Below are 19,985 nucleotides of genomic sequence, written 5' to 3' on the forward strand. Positions count from 1 at the left end.
GGCAGCTTCTGGGGAGCCCTCTCAGCCCCACCCACCTCACAGGGTGTCTGTTGTGGGGGGAGAAGATAAAGGAGATTGTGAGCCACTCTTGAGTCTCTGTTTTGTGGGAGGGACGGTGGCTCAGTGGTAGAGTATCTACTTGGTAAGCAGAAGGTCCCAGGTTCAATAGGTGTGAAAAACCTCAGCTTGAGACCCTGGAGAGCCGCTGCCAGTCTGAGTAGACAATACTGACTTTGATGGAGCGGGGGTCTGATTCAGTAGAAGGCAGCTTCTACCCTCCTCCTCCTCCTCCTCCTCCTCCTCCTCCTCCTCCTCCTCCTCCTCCTCCTCCTCCTCCTCCTCCTTCTTCTTCTTCTTCTTCTTCTTCTTCTTCTTCTTCTTCTTCTTCACGGCCTGGGGCTTCCAGACTTGAACTTGGTTCTGTGAAGAGGGTCCAGCTGGCGGCGGCGCTTCCCCGCCTGCTAAAGAAGACATAATATTGATTTAGAGGGATTCATTTGAGGGATGGGCTTACCTGGGAGAGTAATTGCTGCTTGATAGGCGTGACGGATTGCTTCAAGACTTTACGAGTGCTGTGAAATAAAAATAAAACCAGAATTGTAAAAAGGGAGAGCGGGGCTGTGAAGTGTAGCGGTTAATCTAAGATCTGGGAGATCCGGGTTCGAATTCCCACCCTGCCACTGTTGTCAAGTCGACTTTCAACTAGTCTGCTTGCTTTGGGGAGAAAAGCGGGGCACGATGCCTCGATGCAGCCAGAAAAGCAATGTTTTCGGGAGGGACCTTGAATAGGAGGGTTCCGGGGGCGCTTCTATCCCGGCAGCGAGGACCCTTCGAGATCCTTGAAGTCCAGAAAGGCGTGGGGGGGGGGGGGGGTCGAAGAAGAAGACCTCCATCCTTCAAGTGGGAGCTTGGCGAAGCTGCCCCGTGGAAGCGAGAGGGTTTTGCCAGGCTGCCTCCCGGCCGCCTCGTTTTCTAGGCGTGAAACAAACTGAGCAACCCTCCCTGGGGAAGTTGGCAGCCGACCTGAAAACAGACATTAGGGGGGGAGGCAATGTCTTCTCCCCGATTAGAGGCAGTCTCGGGCGGAACCCCCCCCCCATTGAAGCCCCCCGCGGGCCCTCCGGCAGCTGCCGGAGCCCCCCCCCCCCCCGCCCAGCCCCAGCCCTTCAGTTGGGGGGCTCAGTGTGTGCGGGGGGGGGCTTCTCCCTGCAGCGGCCCCCAGACTCCAGAGCGGGCTCCTCTGGGCGGCGGGGGGGGAGACCGCGACCCTCGTCTTCGGCGGTGGGAGGCGCAGAGCGGAAGGCCCGGGCTGCTGGAGGGAGTCCCGGGCGGGTGGCACCCGGGCGGGGAGGGCGGCACAGCTAGGAGGGCGCCGCGACCCAGAGGGGTCTCCCGCGGCCTCCAAGGGGGAGGGGGCTTGGCGACTGAGGGGAGGGCTTCTGAAGGCGGGGTTTCTAAAGCGGGCGGGGGGGGGGCTTTGTTTGTGTGTTAAGGCGGAGCGCCCTGCTGGCCAGACGCCCCCCCCCCGCGCTCCCGGGCACGCGAGGCTGACGGCCAAGCGGGGCCCCCGCCCGGGAGGCAAGGCGGCCTTGGGGATGTGGCCGCGGGCGTCTTCGGGCACGAGACTACCCGTCCTTCACCTTGGCTCTGGGGCTGGTCTGGGCCACCGGCCTGACCCAGCAGCGCTGCCTCGGGTCTGAGAGGGGGGGGCTATGAACGGGTGTCTTCCCTCCTTTCCCCCACGCGGGAGAGTCTGGCCCCGGACTCCAGGCCACCGCTGAGAATGGCTCCCCCAGCGCCCTCCCGGACGCCTTCCACCGGCCCAAAGCCCCAGAATCATAGAGTTGGAAGGAACCTCCGAGGTCATCTAGTCCAACCCCCTGCACAGTGCAGGAAACTCACAAAGACCTCCCCCCAAATTCACAGGATCTTCATTGCTGCCAGATGGCCATCTAGCCTCTGATTAAAAACCTCCAAGGAAGGAGAGCCCACCACCTCCCGAGGAAGCCTGTTCCACTGAGGAACCGCTCTGACGGTCAGGAAGTTCTTCCTAATGTGGAGCCGGAAACTCTTTTGATTTAATTTCAACCCATTGGTTCTGGTCCGACCTTCCGGGACGATGGGAAACAATTCCACACCATCATCTATATGACAGCACTTGAAGGTGGTGATCTCACCTCTCAGTCGCCTCCTCTCCAGGCTAAACTTCCCCAGCTCCTTCAACCTTTCCTCACAGGACTTGGTCTTCAGACCCCTCACCATCTTCGTCGCCCTCCTCTCGACCCGTTCCTGCTTGTCTATATCCTTCTTAAAATGTGGTGCCCAAAACTGAACACAATACTCCAGGTGAGGTCTTACCAGAGCAGAGTAAAGCGATACCATCACTTCACGTGATCTGGACACTAGACTTCTGTTGATACAGCCCAAAATTGCATTTGCCTTTTTAGCCACCGCATCACACTATTGACTCATGTTCAGCATATGATCCACTAAGACCCCTAGATCCTTTTCACACATACTGCTGCTAAGACAAGTCTCCCCCGTCCTATAACCATGCATTGGATTTTTCCTACCTAAATGCAGAACTTTACATTTATCCCTGTTAAAATTCATTTTTTTTTTAATTTTAGCCCAGTTTTCCAGCATGTCAAGGTCATTTTGTATTCTGTTTCTAACCCTACTGCTGCTGTTGCTTCTAGGCCCCGAAGGCAGGCAGGATGTACTAAAACGATTGACAAGATTGCCAATAGGAAACAGTGGGAGAGCCTGCATTGCCCATTGGATATAATGGGAGAGAAGATTCCCGATTGACTTGCATGGGCTGCATTGAAATACATTGATGCACAGAAACGGGTGTAAAAAACCCCCTGGAATGGATCTTCCAGGAAACGAAACACAACCTACAAGTGCTCTGGACACAGATTGACAGGGAAAGGGCAGATTTCCAGCCTCCAGGACTGGATTGCCAGGGGAAAAGTAGTCTGCCAGCCTCCAGGACTGGATTGGCAGGAGTAAAGGCACTTTGTCAGCCTCTAGGACTGGATTGCCAGTCGTAAAGGTAGTTTGCCAGCCTCTGGCACTGGATTGCCAGGGGAAAAGGAACTTTGCAAGCCTCCAGGACTGGATTGCCAGGGGGAATGCTAGTCTGCCAGCTTCTAGGACTAGATTGTCAGAGGAAAAAGTAGTTTTCCAGCCTCCAGGACTGGATTGCCAGGGGAAAAGCTAGTCTGCCAGCCTCCAGGACTAGTAAACAGAGTTCTCTGGCCAATCACAGAGCGGTGGTATTTTTTGAAACTGCTCTGTGTAGGGCCAGAGACCCTTTTTAAGGAGTCTGCCTGGCTGGACTCCATTTCATTGCTGCTGTGTTGGTGTTGGTGTGTGAGAGAGATTGTGCTGCACTGGCCCTTGGCCTCAGCTGCTGCTGCTCTCTCTCAGCCTTGCCTGACCTGCCTGGAGAAGAGAAGACATCTAAGGTAAGACAGTCTTGGGGTTCTTGTTTTTATTTTAGTTAGTAAAAGGACTTTTTAAGACTCAGAGTCCCTTTACTTATCCAGATTTGGATGGGTGGGTACTGGGTAACTTATTTGGGGTTAGGGTTAGCGGGTTCTGCTGGGGTTGGGGGCCTGGGGTGGGGGGGTTTGCCAATTTGCCTATATCTTTCTTTAGTGAGAGGACTTTTAAAAGTGCAGTGTCCTTTTACTTTTTCTGATTTGGGTGGCTTGGATTTCTTGGGATTAGGATGAAGGGTTTTTTTGGGGAGAGGGGTTGGTAAAGTTCCTGTATTATTAAAAGTCAAGTTGTTACTGTTTAAAAGGATTCTGTGTTTGATTTATTGCTGCTGTGTTGTGCTACTGTTCCTTTTTTCTTCTGGTTCTGGTTCTTGCTGGGGGGGGGGCTGTTTGGCCTGATTTTCATTGTTAAAAAGGTCGCTTTTTAACAGTTGAGTTTGTTGGCCTTTTCTCAGTGATTTGGATCTGTTGTTGTTGGTTTTGCATCCTGTCCTGTTGTCCCTTTTCCTGGTTCTGGTTCTGAGGGGGGTGGGTTAAAAGTTAAGTTTCTTTCTGTCACATTTTGGGTTTTTTTTTAAATTACCTCTGGTTGGTGTGGGGGTTGTGTGTGGGCTGTGTGGGGTGGGTCACTTCCATGTTTTTATAGAGCTGTTTTTGGAGTCTGAGGGTGCTTTTGGTTTGGCTAAGGCCGCTAAATAGGCTGCCCTAATAAGGGTGTTTTTAGGGATTGTGTTTTTCAAAATTTAAAAAAAAAATTAATCCAGTTTAGGGCTTTATCTTCTTTCAAAATTAAATTAGGCCACATAGGGGCAATTTAAAAAGATTTTAGGTTTCTCATAAAAGGCAGCATGACTACTAGGCCACATCAGACTCCCTTTTAAAGAAACTAGGGTTGCAGTGCATCTTGCTTTCAGCCACTGAAAGCTGGTGCATCCTGAGATTTCCATAGTGTAAACCACAGCTTCTCTCTAGTTATAGGGGACACCTGATTTCTAGTTTCCAAGGAAATCCGGTTTGTCCCAGGATCTAGTTAGGAGACGTTTAACTAGGAGGATATAACAAGGATTGCCGTCATCTCAAGGTAGCCTTTTAAAAACTGTAGCCAGGTAGAGGCAGGATCACCTAGTCTCCTAAACTTTACCAGACTACTACCCCAACCCAAAGAAGGACAGGTTAGGGACCAAAAAAATAAACAAACACAGTTTGGTGGCAGGGTTTTTAAAAAGAAGTCAGGGCATCTGTTGGTTCAGGATACAGTGTAGTGAGTTAGGTTTGTTAAAAACCCCACTCTCAGTTCAGGTTGTGTGAGACTGGCCAAGGGTGACATGAGTGACAGGCAGCAGAAGTGGGGCCCTGGGGGCAAGGCCAAGGAGAAGAATAGAGGGGTGGAGGGGAGGGGACTCAGTTTCCCCACCACCACCTGTGCGTAGGGCCACTCCACAGCCACCTTCCAGCACTCCAACCTCTGTCCAGAGTGTGATGAAGAAGAAGGCCCACCTTGGGCCCTTCATCAAGGCTGCTGCTGGGGCGCCCCCAGCAGAGGTGCCATTAGGTGCTGGCGCAGAGCAGGGGTCTGCTGCTCAGGCAGTCTCTCCTCCAGCTGATGTCGCTTGGCCTCAGCAGCCGGAGGAGGGGCAGCAAGAGCAGCCCTCCTTGGAGATGAACTTTGGGGACAGTTTTCTATCCAAAACGATCTGTCCAAGGAGGGTGCAGAGTGTCGTGGAGGAGATGGAGGAGAAGCTGGTTGAGAAGGACCAGGCCCCTTCTTCGGTTCCTTCGGGCACCAGCAGTCCTTCATTGGATGGCCAGGAGGGGAGGCCGCATGGGGTGGAGGGGGAAAGAAATGGAGACACACAAAGTGCCTCCATCTCCGCCCACTTCCTCCCAGCAGCCCGTCCCTCCTGCCACCCCAAGACACAATGTGTCTGCCTCGAGCACCTCACAGGAGGTGGCTCCGAACACCCAAGCTGCTGGTCAGTTTGGGCAGCCGTACACCTCCAAAGTCTGGAAGCATTTCCGACTCATTGAGGATCCGCGCTATGCGCAGTGCCAGCTGTGTAGGGCCTGGATCAGTTGTGGGTGGGACCCTGCTCACCTGACTCCGGGGTGTGTGTGTGTGTGATGTGGAACCACCTGTGGGGAGAAGCAGGCTGGTTCTGGGGTGCCCAAGCGGCCAACACCACCCAGCCAGGAGGTCCATCCCATTGCAATTACCTCCAGAGCTCTCCAGGAGAGTTCCGTGAGAAGGCAGGGACACCAGCTATCTCTGCCTGAGATGTTTGGTGGGGGTGGCACCATTGTGCCATCTGTTTTCAGAGAGACCGGATCTGTGGTGAAGGAGCACTTGTCCCGTGCTGTTGGGGGGACTGTTCATTTTACCTCAGATATCTGGAGCTCCCAACATGCGTTCGAGGGGTATCTCTCCCTGACTGCGCATTGGTGGCAACCCAGTGAGCTGCAGGGTGGGGGTGGAAGTAGTGGCAGGCAGGGTCAGGGGTGCCAGGCCGGCTATCGCTGGACCTTGCTGTGCGCCAAAGCAGTCAACGCGCCGCACACGGCGGACACTCTCGGAGTCATCCTCTCACAGCAGTTAGAGGGCTGGGTAGGCAGCAGGGACTTCTCCACAGGCTTCTTGGTGACTGATGGTGGCTCTAACATCAAGGTGGCTGTCCAGCGTCAGGGTCCAAAATGCCTTCTTTGCATGGCCCATCAACTCCACCTCGTGGTTAAGGACCAGATGAAAAGCCAGGATCATCGGTATCTAGCCGCAACCCTTGAGTACCAACTTCTGCTCCAGCAGTGTCGGCACATCACAGGTCACTTCTCACGCAGCAATACAGACACGTCTCTGCTGCGTGAAAACAGACAACATAATAATAATATAATAATAATATTTTTTTTATTTATATCCCGCCCTCCCCGCCAAGGCAGGCTCAGGGCGGCTTACAAGACATGATACATATACCATGACATAACAATTAAAATACAATTAATACAATAAAATACAGTTAAAATACAAATTCGTAAGTTTAAGTTAAATAAATAATTTAAAACCGGTATAAATCAATGGTGCTACAGTTTCAGTACATATATAAAGATGGCTGGATATCATTGCCAAGATTCCACCTTAGAAGGCAAGTTGGAAGAGGGCGGTTTTACAAGCCCTAAGGAACTGGTTAAGATCCCGCAGGACCTGCACCTCCTCTGGCAGCTGAAAGGGCAGCTTCTGGGGAGCCCTCTCAGCCCCACCTGCCACACAGGGTGTCTGTTGTAGAGGGAGAAGATAAAGGAGATTGTGAGCAGCTCTGAGTCTCTGATTTGTGGGAGGGACGGTGGCTCAGTGGTAGAGTATCTGCTTGGTAAGCAGAAGGTCCCAGGTTCAATAGGTGTGAAAAACCTCAGCTTGAGACCCTGGAGAGCCGCTGCCAGTCTGAGTAGACAATACTGACTTTGATGGAGCAGGGGTCTGATTCAGTAGAAGGCAGCTTCATATATATACCCAGTGGTAGATGCGAGGAAAGTCACTGTACCCCTGGCAATCCAGAGATAGAGGCTAGGAAAGTAACTCTACCCATGGCAATCCAGTGGTACAGGCTAGGAAAGTCACTTTACCCTTGGCAATCCACAGGTAGAGGCTAGGAAACGCATTTTACCCCTGGCAATCCAGTCCTGGAGACTGGCAGACTACCTTTTCCCTTGACAATGAAGTCCTGGAGGTTGGCAACCTACCTTTTCCCCTGGCAATCCTGTCCTGGAGGCTGGCAAAGTGCCTTTCCCCTTGGCAATCCAGTCCTAGAGGTTGGCAAAGTGCCTTTTCCCCTGGCAATCCGGTGCCACAGGCTGGCAAAGTGCTTTTTCCCCTGGCAATCCATTCTTGGAGGTTGGCAGACTAGCTTTTCCCCCTGGCAATCCTGTCCTGAAGGCTGGCAAAGTACCTTTTCCCCTGGCAATGCAGCCCTGGAGGTTGGCAGACTACCTTTTCCCCTGGCAATCTAGTCCTGGAGGCTGGCAAAGTATTTTCTCCCCTGGCAATCCAGTCCTAGAGGCTGGCAGACTACCTTTTCCCCTGGCAATTCAGCCTTGGAGGCTGGCAAAATACCTTTTCCCCTGGCAATGCAGTCTTGGAGATTGGCTGACTACCTTTTCCCCTGGCAATCCAGTCCTGGAGGCTGGCAGATTACCTTTTCCCCTGGCAATCTAGTCCTGGAGGCTGGTAGACTACCTTTTCCCCTGGCAATCCAGTCCTGGAGGTTGACAGACTACCTTTTCCCCTGGCAATCCAGTCCTAAAAAGGTAAAGGTAGTCCCCTGTCCAAGCACCAATCATTTTTGACTCTGGGGTGATGTTGCTTTCACAGCGTTTTCCCCAGTCTTCTACACTTTCACCCCAACAAGCTGGGTACTCATTTTACTGACCTCGGAAGAATGGAAGGCTGAGTCAACCTCAAGCCAGCTACCTCAGCCAGCTTCTGCTGGGATCGAACTCAGGTAATGAGCAGAGGGCTCTGACTGCAGTACTGCAGTGAAATTACCTTTTCCCCTGACAATTACCTTTTCCCCTTTCCTAGAGGCTGGAAAACTACATTTCCCCCTGGCAATCCAGTTCTGGAGGCTGGCAAAGTACTTTTTCCCCTGGCAATCCAGTTCCAGAGGCTAGCATTGTGCTCTGTCCCCTTGCAATCCATTCCCAGAGGTTGGCAACCCACCCTCCCCTCTTCCAATTCAAATCCAGAACACCTGTGCCAGTCCCAGAGGCTGGAAATCTGCCCTTTATTGGGTATTCTTAGAGAAAAATACTACTTAGCAGAGTTAGAAGTGAGTAGCACAGCAGAAAATACACAGAGATCATTTGTGTGTTTAAAAGAATGTGATTGCTTTACTTAAAACTACAAGGGAGGGTAAACTGGGAGTAAAATAACAGATGCTAACTTCTACATCTTTACATCTTGAGAAAATGGCCTTTCTTCTCCAAATTTAGACAAAGGCAGGAAGAGATGCCATAAAATGCAGAATAGGCAATACATTGATTTCCAATCACAACACTCAATTACTGGTCATTTAACTAAGACCCCCCATAGACTTTCGCGGGCTTTCTCTCTAGCTAACAGATAGATTACAGTAAACACATGTGACTTCCTGTTGACTAACAATAACAAGGTTAACTATAATTACTGAAGTGTTGCAGATTTATTAACCCCAACACCCCTTCTCAAGTTAAAACACTGAAGTCACGTAAATTCAGTCTTTCACAAAGAGTTTCAAACTTCTCCTTGGCAAGCGGTTTTGTCAGTATGTCCACGATCATCTTCTCTGTAGGACAGAATTCCATTTCAACCAGTTCTTCTTTGTTAAGTTCATCAACAATTTCTTGAATATCAGTTTCACTTTGGCAGCACAACAACAGTTCATCCATTGATGTTAGCACATATTGGTACTGTCCATCTTTCAGTTTCTTGAACAGGCTGGGTTCTATTTTTCCTGGCTGGAACCCTTGCTTTTGCAGTAATGCAGTTAACTTTTCATTCAATGCTTTCACTTGTTCCTCACTGAGATCTGTTGTCCCGATATCAAGGTGCTGAACATGCATCTCCTTTGATGCTACTATACTTAACAGAGTTCCGAGAGTGGTATATTTGTTAACATGTTCCTTTGGCATTTCCTTCACAGGTTGTACTTTTGCACAAATTCCAAGTGTAGGTGGTGGTACTCCTTTGTTGCTTCTTGCTGACTGTCTCACAGTGGTAGATTCTGGTTCACTTGGCGGAGGCTCTCCTGGTTCCCCTTCTGAGCGAGAACTCTCTTTTGGAGATGGGCCTGCCTGGTGTTCCAAGTGCCCCTGCAGTGTTCCAAGTGCCCAAATCGAAGAAAGAGATTGCAGTAGTTTCCTGAGTAGGTGTCACTATGGACTCAGCTTATTCAAAAGTTTGCAACATGCTGCTTTCATCAACGTGTGCCACATTGGTTTCCTTCACTTCATAGTTTCAGGGTTCAGGATTCTATACCCTTGGCCATCAAGAGCATATCCCACAAGGATACCAAATTCTGCCCTTGGGTCAAATTTGCCCTTTCTTTCCTTAGGTACGAATGCAAAGGCTTTAGATTCGAAGGCCTTGATATGCTTCAGTCCAGGGATTCTATTGAACCACATTTGGAAGGGACATTTTTCTGTCACTTTCGATGGGATTCTGTTATGTAGATATACAGCGGTGTTGACTGCATCAGCCCAGAAAATTTCTGAAAGTCCAGACTGCATCAGCATAGAACATACCATTCCTTGAATGGTCCTGTTTAAACGTTCAGCGTTCCCATTCTGCTGGGGTGAATAAGGAATTGTAGTCTTATGTTCAATTCCTTCTTGTTCCGTGAATCTTTGGAACCTCCTGCTGCTATATTCAGTACCATTGTCCGTGAATAGTACTTCAGGAGCTTTCCCATATCTGCTTTTCACAGCAGCAACATAACTTTTAAACTTCTCAAAGACTTGATCTTTGCTTTTGAGATACATAGACATATCTGCTTTTTGCTTCCATAAAAGTTGCAAAATATTTGGACCCTCCGGCCAAATATTTAATTGGCCCCACAAGGTCAGAGTGCACTGTCTCCAGAAATTGTACATTTTGTTCAGGAGGCTGATTTTTATATCTAGGAGCTGTTTCCTTTGTTTTCAGACATGTCTCACAACCATTCTTCATCACACCACAATCAACAGCATTGATATCACAGTCTTTCAATAGCTTCTGCACACTCTGCACATGTCTATGACCTAATTTGACATGCCAAGCATAAAGACAGTTCTTGTGATCATATGTGGGTGACCTTGTATGGCATACTGCCCCATCAGCATCTCCAGCATTTCTCAGGTAATGATAACCATCAATTCCTTCAAGTATTAATTCAGTTTCCTCATCAAACACAATTTTGCCACCTTTCTCTTTAAGACTGATTTCAAAACCCTTTTGAATTATGCATCTTGTGGACAAAAGGCAATGTGAGGCTTCAGGGCAAAATATACAGTTATTCAAAGTAAGTTCCTCGATCGCATTGTTTACAGTTAAAACTTTCAACACAGCAGTGCCACATCCTTCAACTTTTCGAAGTTGACCTTTTTCTTGGTGTAGCTTAGGTCTGCTCTGTCCAAATCAACAAAATAGTCCAAGGAATTTGCTATATGGGGAAAACTGCCTGAGTCTAAAAGCCACAGGCCATCCTCATTAGAGTTGCGATCATTCACAGCAAATGCATGGGTATCAGATTTCACTTCAGTAACAGTGAGAGCAAATGCTTTTCTAGGCTGTAAGTCTCGGCTTCCTGAGATACAGCATGCAAGGTTTTTGTTTTGTGCATTGGGTTCAGCATTTCCTCACCCATGCCCTCTAGAGGGGGTTCTTTCAGTGGGAGCACATGTAGCATGATCTCCTTCATGCTCTACACATCTAGATGTACACATGTTCGCATAATGTCCATACTTGGCACATATGAAACACTTAATATCTTTCTTTGCAGTTTCCTTTTGAAATCCAGCATTAACTTTAAGCACAGATTGCGCTTCCTGCTTCTGAGGGGTTGGCACATTTCCCATCTGTTCCCCTCGTGCTCCAAAAAGGATATTGTATATTCTAAGGTCTGCTCTTTCTGTACCTTTAGCACAGCAACTTCATTAGCATATGAGCTTGGAAGTGCATTAAGGACCAAAGCAATAACAATTTTATCTGAGACTGGGTCTCCTATAGTTTTTAGTTCAGAAACTGTACTCATTACTTTGCTTAAAAAGTCATTCACGTTCTCTCCTTCTCTCATATTTATTTTTAATAAACTCTGATGGAGGAAGAGGCTATTGGTCTCTGATTTTGACTGGTATTTCTGACTGACTGACATGTTTGAGGATTATTCTGCTCTTCTCTTTGTTAATGCTGCCCAAGATCAAAGAGATTCCCAAACCATCCATTTTATCAAACTTTTCCTTTTCTGCTTGATTTATAGGGGGATCCTATAAATCCTTGGGACTTAAGCATTGCTTTCAAATGAGCACCCCCCAAACGAAATTTGCATTTGAGAGAACTGGGAGATTTATGTTGGGAAATGCATGTTACCGACACGATGCACGGCTGTCGCTGGCTCGACATTGTTCCACTCTGGTCAGCAAACGATTGCAGGCTCACAGCAGGATTAGAAGTGTTGCTCCTTTGTGTGTCTCAGCAGGGTATCGGCTAAGAAGCAAAGGCACTGGCACTTTCTTCTCTGCAAAAAACACAAAAAACCCAAAAGAATGCACCCCACCTCCTTGTTTTACCTGCATGTAGCAAGGCAAATTCTGGGGACAGAAAAGGTGTTCAGGTATATTTAAAAAAGGCTGAGACTCTTGCCTGCACTTAAGCAATCAACTTAAGCAATCACACACGCATAGGTATTCTAAAAATCTCTGCTTTCGGCTGCCCAACTGGCGCCGAAAAACAACTGTTGCCCACAACTGGAGCCCTGAACACTAGCGCCCATAACCTATTGGGTATTCTTAGAGAAAAATACTATTTAGCAGAGTTAGAAATGAGCAGCACAGCAGAGAATACACAGAGATCATTTGTGTGTTTAAAAGAGTATGATTGCTTTACTTAAAACTTCAAGGGAGGGTAAACTGGGAGTAAAATAACAGATGCTAACTTCTATATCTTTACATCTTGAGAACAAAGCTAGGAATGGCCTCTCTTCTCCAAATGTAGACAAAGGCAGGAAGAGATGCCATAAAATGCAGAATAGGCAATACATTGATTTCCAGTCGCAACACTCAATTACTGGTCATTTAACTAAGACCTCCTAGAGACTTTTGTGGGCTTTCTCTCTAGCTAGCAGATAGGTTACAGTAAACATGTGACTTCCTGTTGACTAACAATAACAAGGTTAACTCTATAATTACTGAAGTGTTGCAGACTTGCTAATCCCAACATCCTTCCCCTGGCAATCCGTGTCCAGGGCAATTGTAGGTTGTGTTTACTTTCCTGGAAAATCCATATCAGATTTTTATTACAGCGGTTTCTGTGCTTCAATATATTTCAATGGAGCCCATGCAAGTCAATTGGCAATCTTCTCTCCCATTATATCCAATGGTCAATGCAAGCTCTCCCATTGTTTCCTATGGGCAACCATGTCATTCATTTCAGTACATCGCAGCGGGGGCAGCCATCGAGCCGGAGGATTGGAGCTGAGTGCGCCTGGAAGAAGAAGACTAAGACTGCAGATTTATACCCGCCCTTCTCTCTGAATCAGAGTCTCAGAGCGGCTTCCTTTCCCTTCCTCCCCCACAACAGACACTCTGTGAGGTGGGTGGGGCTGAGAGGGCTCTGACAGCAGCTGCCCTTTCAAGGACAACCTCTGCCAGAGCTCTGGCTGACCCAAGGCCATGCCAGCAGGTGCAAGTGGAGGAGTGGGGAATCAAACCGGGGTCTCCCGGATAAGAATCCGCACACTTAACCACTACATCAAACTGGCTCTCTGGAGCGCAGAGCCCGACTGCCGCTGTCCCAGGCGGCTGAGCCGAGGAGGAGGGGGGCACATCTGGCGCGCGGCTGGAGTGGGGAGGAAATTGGCGGCCTGCAAGGCGATATTGGGGGGTGGGGGCTGATTAGCGCTTCTGACAGCTGTCAAGGCCAGGCGCTGCTCGACCCTCCCAGGGGTCCAGTGGCAGGAGGAGCGGGAGAGCGAAGAGGGGGGCTCGAGAGACCCGCGGGGTTTCCATCCAGGGCCTTGGATCCACGGGACGCTCCGCCCCCTGAGGCAGGCAGGTGGGTGCTCTGGAGAGGAAGGGGTGCTGAGGAGGAGGGGAGGAGGAAGACGCCGGGCCTGAGTGCCTCTGCGCCTGGACAGAAGCCCCCTCAAGACGGACCCCGTCGGTGGCAGCAGGGGAGGAGCTTTCTGGAGGCCGAAGAAAGAGGCTGGGTGGCCCACGAAAGCGCCTCCCCTCCCCTGCCACAGAGGGCGCTCCTGGACTCCGGCCCTTTTCTGTTGCAGGGCCACCCACCTGGACCTAGTCCCAGACCACGGCTGTTAGACGAAGTTTATCACACTAAGTTCTTGCAGATTTTTCTCGTTTATGGCGGAGGCGGGGGGGGGGGGGTCGTCTGTGTTAGTTGCAGCCAAAATGTCCCCCTTCGTGGAGATTCGTCTTTAGGTATGACTGGGCAATCCGGGGTGAAGAAGGGGCACCTCGAAGGCTGGGACCTTTAAGTACAAGATCCAGCCTCAGGGAGGAGGACACGCGCCCGCTTCTTTAGACCCCAGAATGTGACGCTGGCGTCCAGTTCAAGCGAGTTCGCGCCAAAGGTGCCCAAGACTCCCAGTTGCCTTGCTTGCCGCGCGAATTTCAGGCTCTGTCTGGCCTCGTGGGTCTCTTCGCAGAGCTTCACCCCCTTCACGCACCCTGACAGTCCGGGAGCCTTCCTAGTGGACATTCGCCCCCGGGAGAGAAGCGTCCTTCGCGTTGCCTTGGATCTCACCGGCCCTTCCCCGCACCGGCAGCGCCTCGCCCCGCTGGGATGGAGAAGTCTCTCCCAAAGGCCCGCTAAAGCAGGGAGGAAAGGCGTTCTCCCGAGCCCCACATTTGTGTCTGCTGCTAGAACCCCGTTTTGAAGGTCTCTCCCTCTCTTTCCAGCAATAAAAACAACCCCCGCTTCCACCCCGAGTAAGTATAGACCGCCTTGGGATCCAGGTTCGACGGGGAGGGCGGACGCAAGCGCCTCAATCAGCCCAGAGCGTTTTGCAGTTCGCTGGCCATCCAGGACGCGCACTTTCGAACTGCCTTTACCCATTGCCCTAACCTCCTCTCCCTCTTAAATCCGGTGGATTTTGGGTGGATCGAGCCTCCCCCTCCCCGGCTATTTAGGAGCGACTGTTAACGGCGAAGCAGTTTTCCATTGCTGTCGGGCACGGTTTCGCACTAGACCTTTAATCCTGGTTTAGCCCCGTCCCCAAACTGACGTTCTGCGCTAGAATCAGAGAAACCAACGCTATGATTCTACGAGCTTAGTAAAATGTCAGCTTGGGGACAGGGCTGCGCCAGGCTTAATGGTCTAGTGCGAAATTGGCCGGTCGTCTTCATCTAAGAACAAAGTGACAGGATTCAGGACGCTTGAAATCCTCCCTCCTCCTGCGCCCCTGTGCAAGCTCGCCTGGGAGCAAGTCTCACGGAAAGCGGTAGGAATCGTTTCGAAGCGAAAGGGGATAGGGCTGCGCTCGAGTTAAAACACAGCAGCGTGTTAAAATACTCCGGCTGCAATCCTAAACACATCTGCGGGGGAAGCGCGGGTCAAATACATCCATATAAGCCCCCTCCCCTCCGCGATAAATGCAGTTAGAGTTCAGATGGGATGAAGACGCCCCAGGATCAGGGCCATGCAGAGCCCCTGGCCATTCACCCCCACCCCCCACCCCCGGGCACGCAACACAGGCTGCCTGGAAGGAGGCACATCTGGTCTACAGGGACGTTTCCCATTTTATCCCTCGACCGATTGTCACCTCCTTGCCGGCGTGTGACCAAGCTGCGTTGAGCTCAAAACACGCTGAGCATCAGGCTGCAGACTGGTTTGGTTTTGTTAACTGCGGAGTATTCCTTCCCCTTCCCTCCCCCCCAATGGGTTTTAAACCCGGGAGCAACCGGGATTGCAAGCGTTCCAGGCTGGGACCTCGATCGGCGCCGGTCTGCAAAGGAATTCAAAAAGTTCCCTGTTCCCGTCTGGAACTTGCCCAAATCCCCTGGTTCAAATCTACAGGCTCGAGGGCTAGATGGGTCCCGAACCCTACTGAGACGCGGGTCGCCTCGCGCCGCGCTTTCCCGGTGTAAACGCGTCTCCCCGGGAGCGAGGTGGACTTCGGCGCGCTGGGCTTCTTGCGCGGAGAGGAGGCCGCCTTCTCTGGCCAGCTGGGAAGGAAGATGATTTCGGGCTTTCTCGCTGCACTTTTCCCAGACCAAAACAGCTTCCCGTGGTGAAGGCGGCAAGAGACTGGGGCGGATTTCGCGCTAGGGCTTGTTCCAAGTGGAGAGCCCTTTCGCGCAAGTTGCCCCGGAGCTGCGAGTTGGCGCGCCCTTCTCCCGCGGCAAGCAGAAGCCGCCTGGAAGAGGACCCTGCGCGCTGTCAACTCGCAAGCGTCTTCACCCTCCTCTGCAGAAAGGCGCAGCTGCGCCGGGCGAAGCAGGTTTGACTCCACTAACGTTAGAGGACAAGGACCGCTGGCCGCACCAGAGGGCCACCCAGTGAAACAACCGCTGGGTTCAGGAGCAACGCATCTGCTGCGGCCCGATAATGAAACCTCAGCTTGTACGAGACAGTCTGACGCGTAGGACAACCCTGCGAGGTAGGCCGTAGCCCCGATGGGGATTGGGACCGTGACCCACGATGCCGTGGAGCAGAGGGGCAATTCTAAGGCCGCCCTTTGCCAGTCGTCGAAGGAAGGCTGTGTCGGGGGGCAAAGATTTATTTTGGGTAGCCGCTGTGGTGTGCGTTTGACGGAGTGCGCGCGCACACCAACGCCTCTATCCAGAATCCAGCGCTGTTGGCCTTCCCGGTGGCCCTTCAGGACTTGCTGCTGCTGCTTCGGACCAGCCCAGCGGCCCGCCGGGATCTTTCCCAGGTGTGACTTCGATTTAGCCGGGACCGGCGGCAACAGCAGCAGCAGCAGCAGCAAGAAGGCTGGAGGTGCAGCTGCATTTTCCCGTTTTTATCCGGGGAGGAAGGAGGCGGCGGCGGGTGCAGAGCAGGTCTTCCGCAACGGGCTCCCAAAGCTGCATTTCTACTTCTGTTTTTATAGCAGCAGCCGGGAAGACGTCTCCTGCTGCACCCGCCGCTCTGTTCAGCTGAGCTCGCTGCTGGGGAAGCCTCTCGCTCGCCCTCTTGGTTGCTGCTCGCGGGGCTTGGGGTCACTTCGCCTTCTCTTGCAGCCGCCTGGCGGGGAGGGCGGAGTGGAAATCCAACAGGCAGCCCAACACCTGGGCCGGCTGCTCTGCGGCCCTCCCGGATTGCGGGAGGGCTTCCTTCCCAGCAGGGGATGCGAAGCCCCTGCCCAGAGTCGGTGGCGCATCACAGACCTGAGGTGGGTGAAGTGATTGGCGTGCTGTTGGGAAGAGCAAGTCTGCAACACCTCAGGAAGTCTAGAGTTAACCCTGTTGTTATTGTTAGTCAACAGGAAGTGACATGTGTTTACTGTAACCTATCTGTTAGCTAGACAGAATCATAGAGTTGGAAGGGACCTCCAGGGTCATCTAGTCCAACCCCCTGCACAATGCAGGGGAACTCACAAACGCCTCCCCCTAAATCCACAGGATCTTCATCGCTGTCAGATGGCCATCTAGCCTCTGTTTCAAAACCCCCAAGGAAGGAGAGCCCACCACCTCCCGAGGAAGCCTGTTCCACTGAGGAACCGCTGTAACGGTCAGAAAGTTCTTCCTAATGTTGAGCTGGAAACTCTTTTGATTTAATTTCGACCCATTGGTTCTGGTCCGACTTTCCGGGGCGATTTAATTACTCTTCTGATTTAATTACAAGCTGTTGGTTCTAGTCTGATATTCTGGGGCAACAGAAAATAATTCCACATCATCCTCTAGATGACAGCCCTTCAAGTACTTCAAGATGGTGATCCTATCACCTCTTAGCCACCTCCTCTCCAGGCTAAACATCCCCAGCTCCTTCAACCTTTCCTCAGACGACTTGGTCTTCAGACCCCTCACCATCTTCGTCGCCCTCCTCTGGACCCGTTCCAGCTTGTCTATATCCTTCTTAAAATGCGGTGCCCAAAACTGAACACAATACTCCAGATGAGGTCTTACCAGAGCAGAGTAAAGTGATACCATGGTACCAAGTGATCTGGACACTATACTTCTGTTGATACAGCCCAAAATTGCATTTGCTTTTTTAGCCACTGCATCACACTGTTGACACATGTTCAGCGTATGATCCACTAAGACCCCTAGATCTTTTTCACACATACTACTGCTAAGACAAGTCTCCCCCATCCTATAACCATGCATTGGATTTTTCCTACCTAAATGCAGAACTTTACATTTATCCCTGTTAAAATTCGTTTTATTGATTTTAGTCCAGTTTTCCAGCCTGTCAAGGTCATCCTGTATCCTGTTTCTGTCTTCTTCTGTGTTTGCAACCCCTCCCAATTTAGTATCATCTGCAAATCTAATAAGCATTCCCTCTATTCCTTCATCCAAATCACTGATAAAGATGTTGAACAAAACAGGTCCCAGGACAGATCCCTGAGGCACTCCACTTGTCACTCCTCTCCAAGAGGATGAGGGACCATTCAAGAGGATCAGAAGGCCGCGAAAGTCTGTAGGAGGTCTTGGTCAAATGACCTGGAATGAAGCGTTGTGATTGGAAATCAATGTATTGCCTGTTCTGCATTTTATGGCATCTCTTCCTCCCATTGTCTAAGTTTGGAGAAGAGAAGCCATTCCTAGCTTTATTCTCAAGCTGTAAACATGTCGAAGTTAGTGTCCGTTCTTTTAGTCCCAGTTTTACCCTTCCCTGTAGTTCTAAGTAAAGCAATCATATTCTTTTAAACACACGCGTGACCTCTGTGTTCTCTGCTGCGCTACTCATTTCTAACTCTGTTAAATAATATTTTTCTCTAAGAATACGCAGTGCGTGCCCAAGGGCACTGGCGCTGCTTGAATCGCACCGGGCTTTAAATCCGAACCGAGCCGAGCCCTTCCTTCCCTCCCTCTTGACCCCCCTCATGCCTTCCAGACTCGAGTGGCGCCGCTTCCCTTCAGCTCCGGCCGGGAGAGCAGAATCCGAATCAGTCTGTCCGAAGCAAAGCGTCCGGGTTTAGACCGCGCCCCGCAGAGGTCCCAAAGGCAGCGCCGCCTCGCCTCCAGCCCTCTTCGCCGCCGTTTCTGACGAACCGAGCCGCCAAACCTCCCGGGTCTAACTGAGGGACGAAGGCCCAGCGAGGCTTCATTCGGGGAAGAAGCGCGAACTCAGAACTGCGCTCAGCCCTCCTTCTCACGCAGCTGCCGGTTGCCTCTTTTGTTTGTCTGCTGCTCCGCCGCCAGCCGCAGATCTCCCCGACTGCTTTACTCCAAGCGCAGCTGTCCTTGCGGCCCAGTTCCGGACGCCTCCGGGCTTTAGTGACCCCCCCCTCCCCTCCCCCCCCACCCCTTCTCTCCCTCTCTCTTTCCATTTGCCCGAAGAAGCGGGGCTGGTGGGCGCACAAGCTCGCGCCTTGCGTGAATGAAACGTCGCGGCTCTTCAGGGCGTCCCTGGACTCCAACGGGGCTGCTGCTTCAAACCCAAAAGGGATCGGTTTCCAGGGCCTGCTCCGGCCACCCTCTGCAGCTGCTGGAGGCTGTGCCTCTGCTCGCCCGGGCCCGATCCGAAGGGCTGCAGCAGCAGCAGGGAGATCGGTGTTCTGTGAGCGCGGGACACGGAACTCCCGGCGACGTCTGCATAAGCCCGGTTCCCAGAGGGCCTCCTGGGTGCGGTCTCTCTAGCCGGGCGGCTGCTCTCAGGGTCTCTTTCTGCCGCTCCGGGTTCCTTGCCTGGAGGCGGGCATCCGAACGCCGAACGTCTTTCACACAAAAAGCGCACGTGCTTTTCATTTCATTTTAAACGCGGGGCCTGGGACTGACACGCGAGTTGCGAGGACTGAGCAAGAGTCCTCCTCGAAAAGGTTCCCCGCTGGTCTACTCAGGTGGTGCGGGCAGGCGGAGGGCGGGGGGGGGGGCGGCCGCCTTCTCTCTTCCCCCTCGGCTTTCGATCCCCTCCCGCTTCCCCCGACGGGCTTGCTCGTGAGGAAGCACGCGGGTAAAGGAGGATCACCTCTGAGCACCTTGGAGCTCCCCCCCCGCAGCTCGCCCTCTTTTTTAAGGGATTCAAATCCGATTTCGCGGAAACCCCACGGGAAAGGAAGGGCTCTTGAGCTGTTCTGGTTCTTGACAAGGGAATTTACACGAAGAATCCCGCGTCCGCCTCTCGCAGCGTCTCTCTTTGTAAGTACATTTGTTATGGGTAGAAAATGTTGGGCCCTGCAAAGCCAATTCGAAAGGCAAGCAACAAAGCGAGGCTCTCGGGTGCGTCACACCGATGCTGAGTGGCGCTCGCCACCGCCGGAGACATCCTCCCCAGCCGCGAAGACTCGCCTTCAGCAGCAGCCTGGGTCTCAGGTGGGCCTTCCCCAGGCCTCGAAGCTGCAGCCCCCCCGCCCCCCCAATGGCTCTGGACACCTTCCTCTCCGAGCCCGCCTCCCCCGCCCTCGAGGTCCACTTCGGGGGCCCGTGAGCCGCCGCCTAGGACCCTGCCCTGGCAGAGCGGCTGATCGGCGATGCACACAACGGCGGCCATCCCCCACACACTGAAGGATGCCCTTCCAATCCACTTCCCGTGCACTTTCCAACTGGATGCTGCCACTTCACGCAGTAAAAGCCAGTCGGGAAGTGCATGGGAAGTGGATTGGAAGTGCCTTATGTAGTGTGTGGGATGGATCG

The sequence above is a fragment of the Heteronotia binoei genome, chromosome 9, assembly GCF_032191835.1.
Source record: "Heteronotia binoei isolate CCM8104 ecotype False Entrance Well chromosome 9, APGP_CSIRO_Hbin_v1, whole genome shotgun sequence".
In the NCBI taxonomy this organism is placed as follows: domain Eukaryota; kingdom Metazoa; phylum Chordata; class Lepidosauria; order Squamata; family Gekkonidae; genus Heteronotia; species Heteronotia binoei.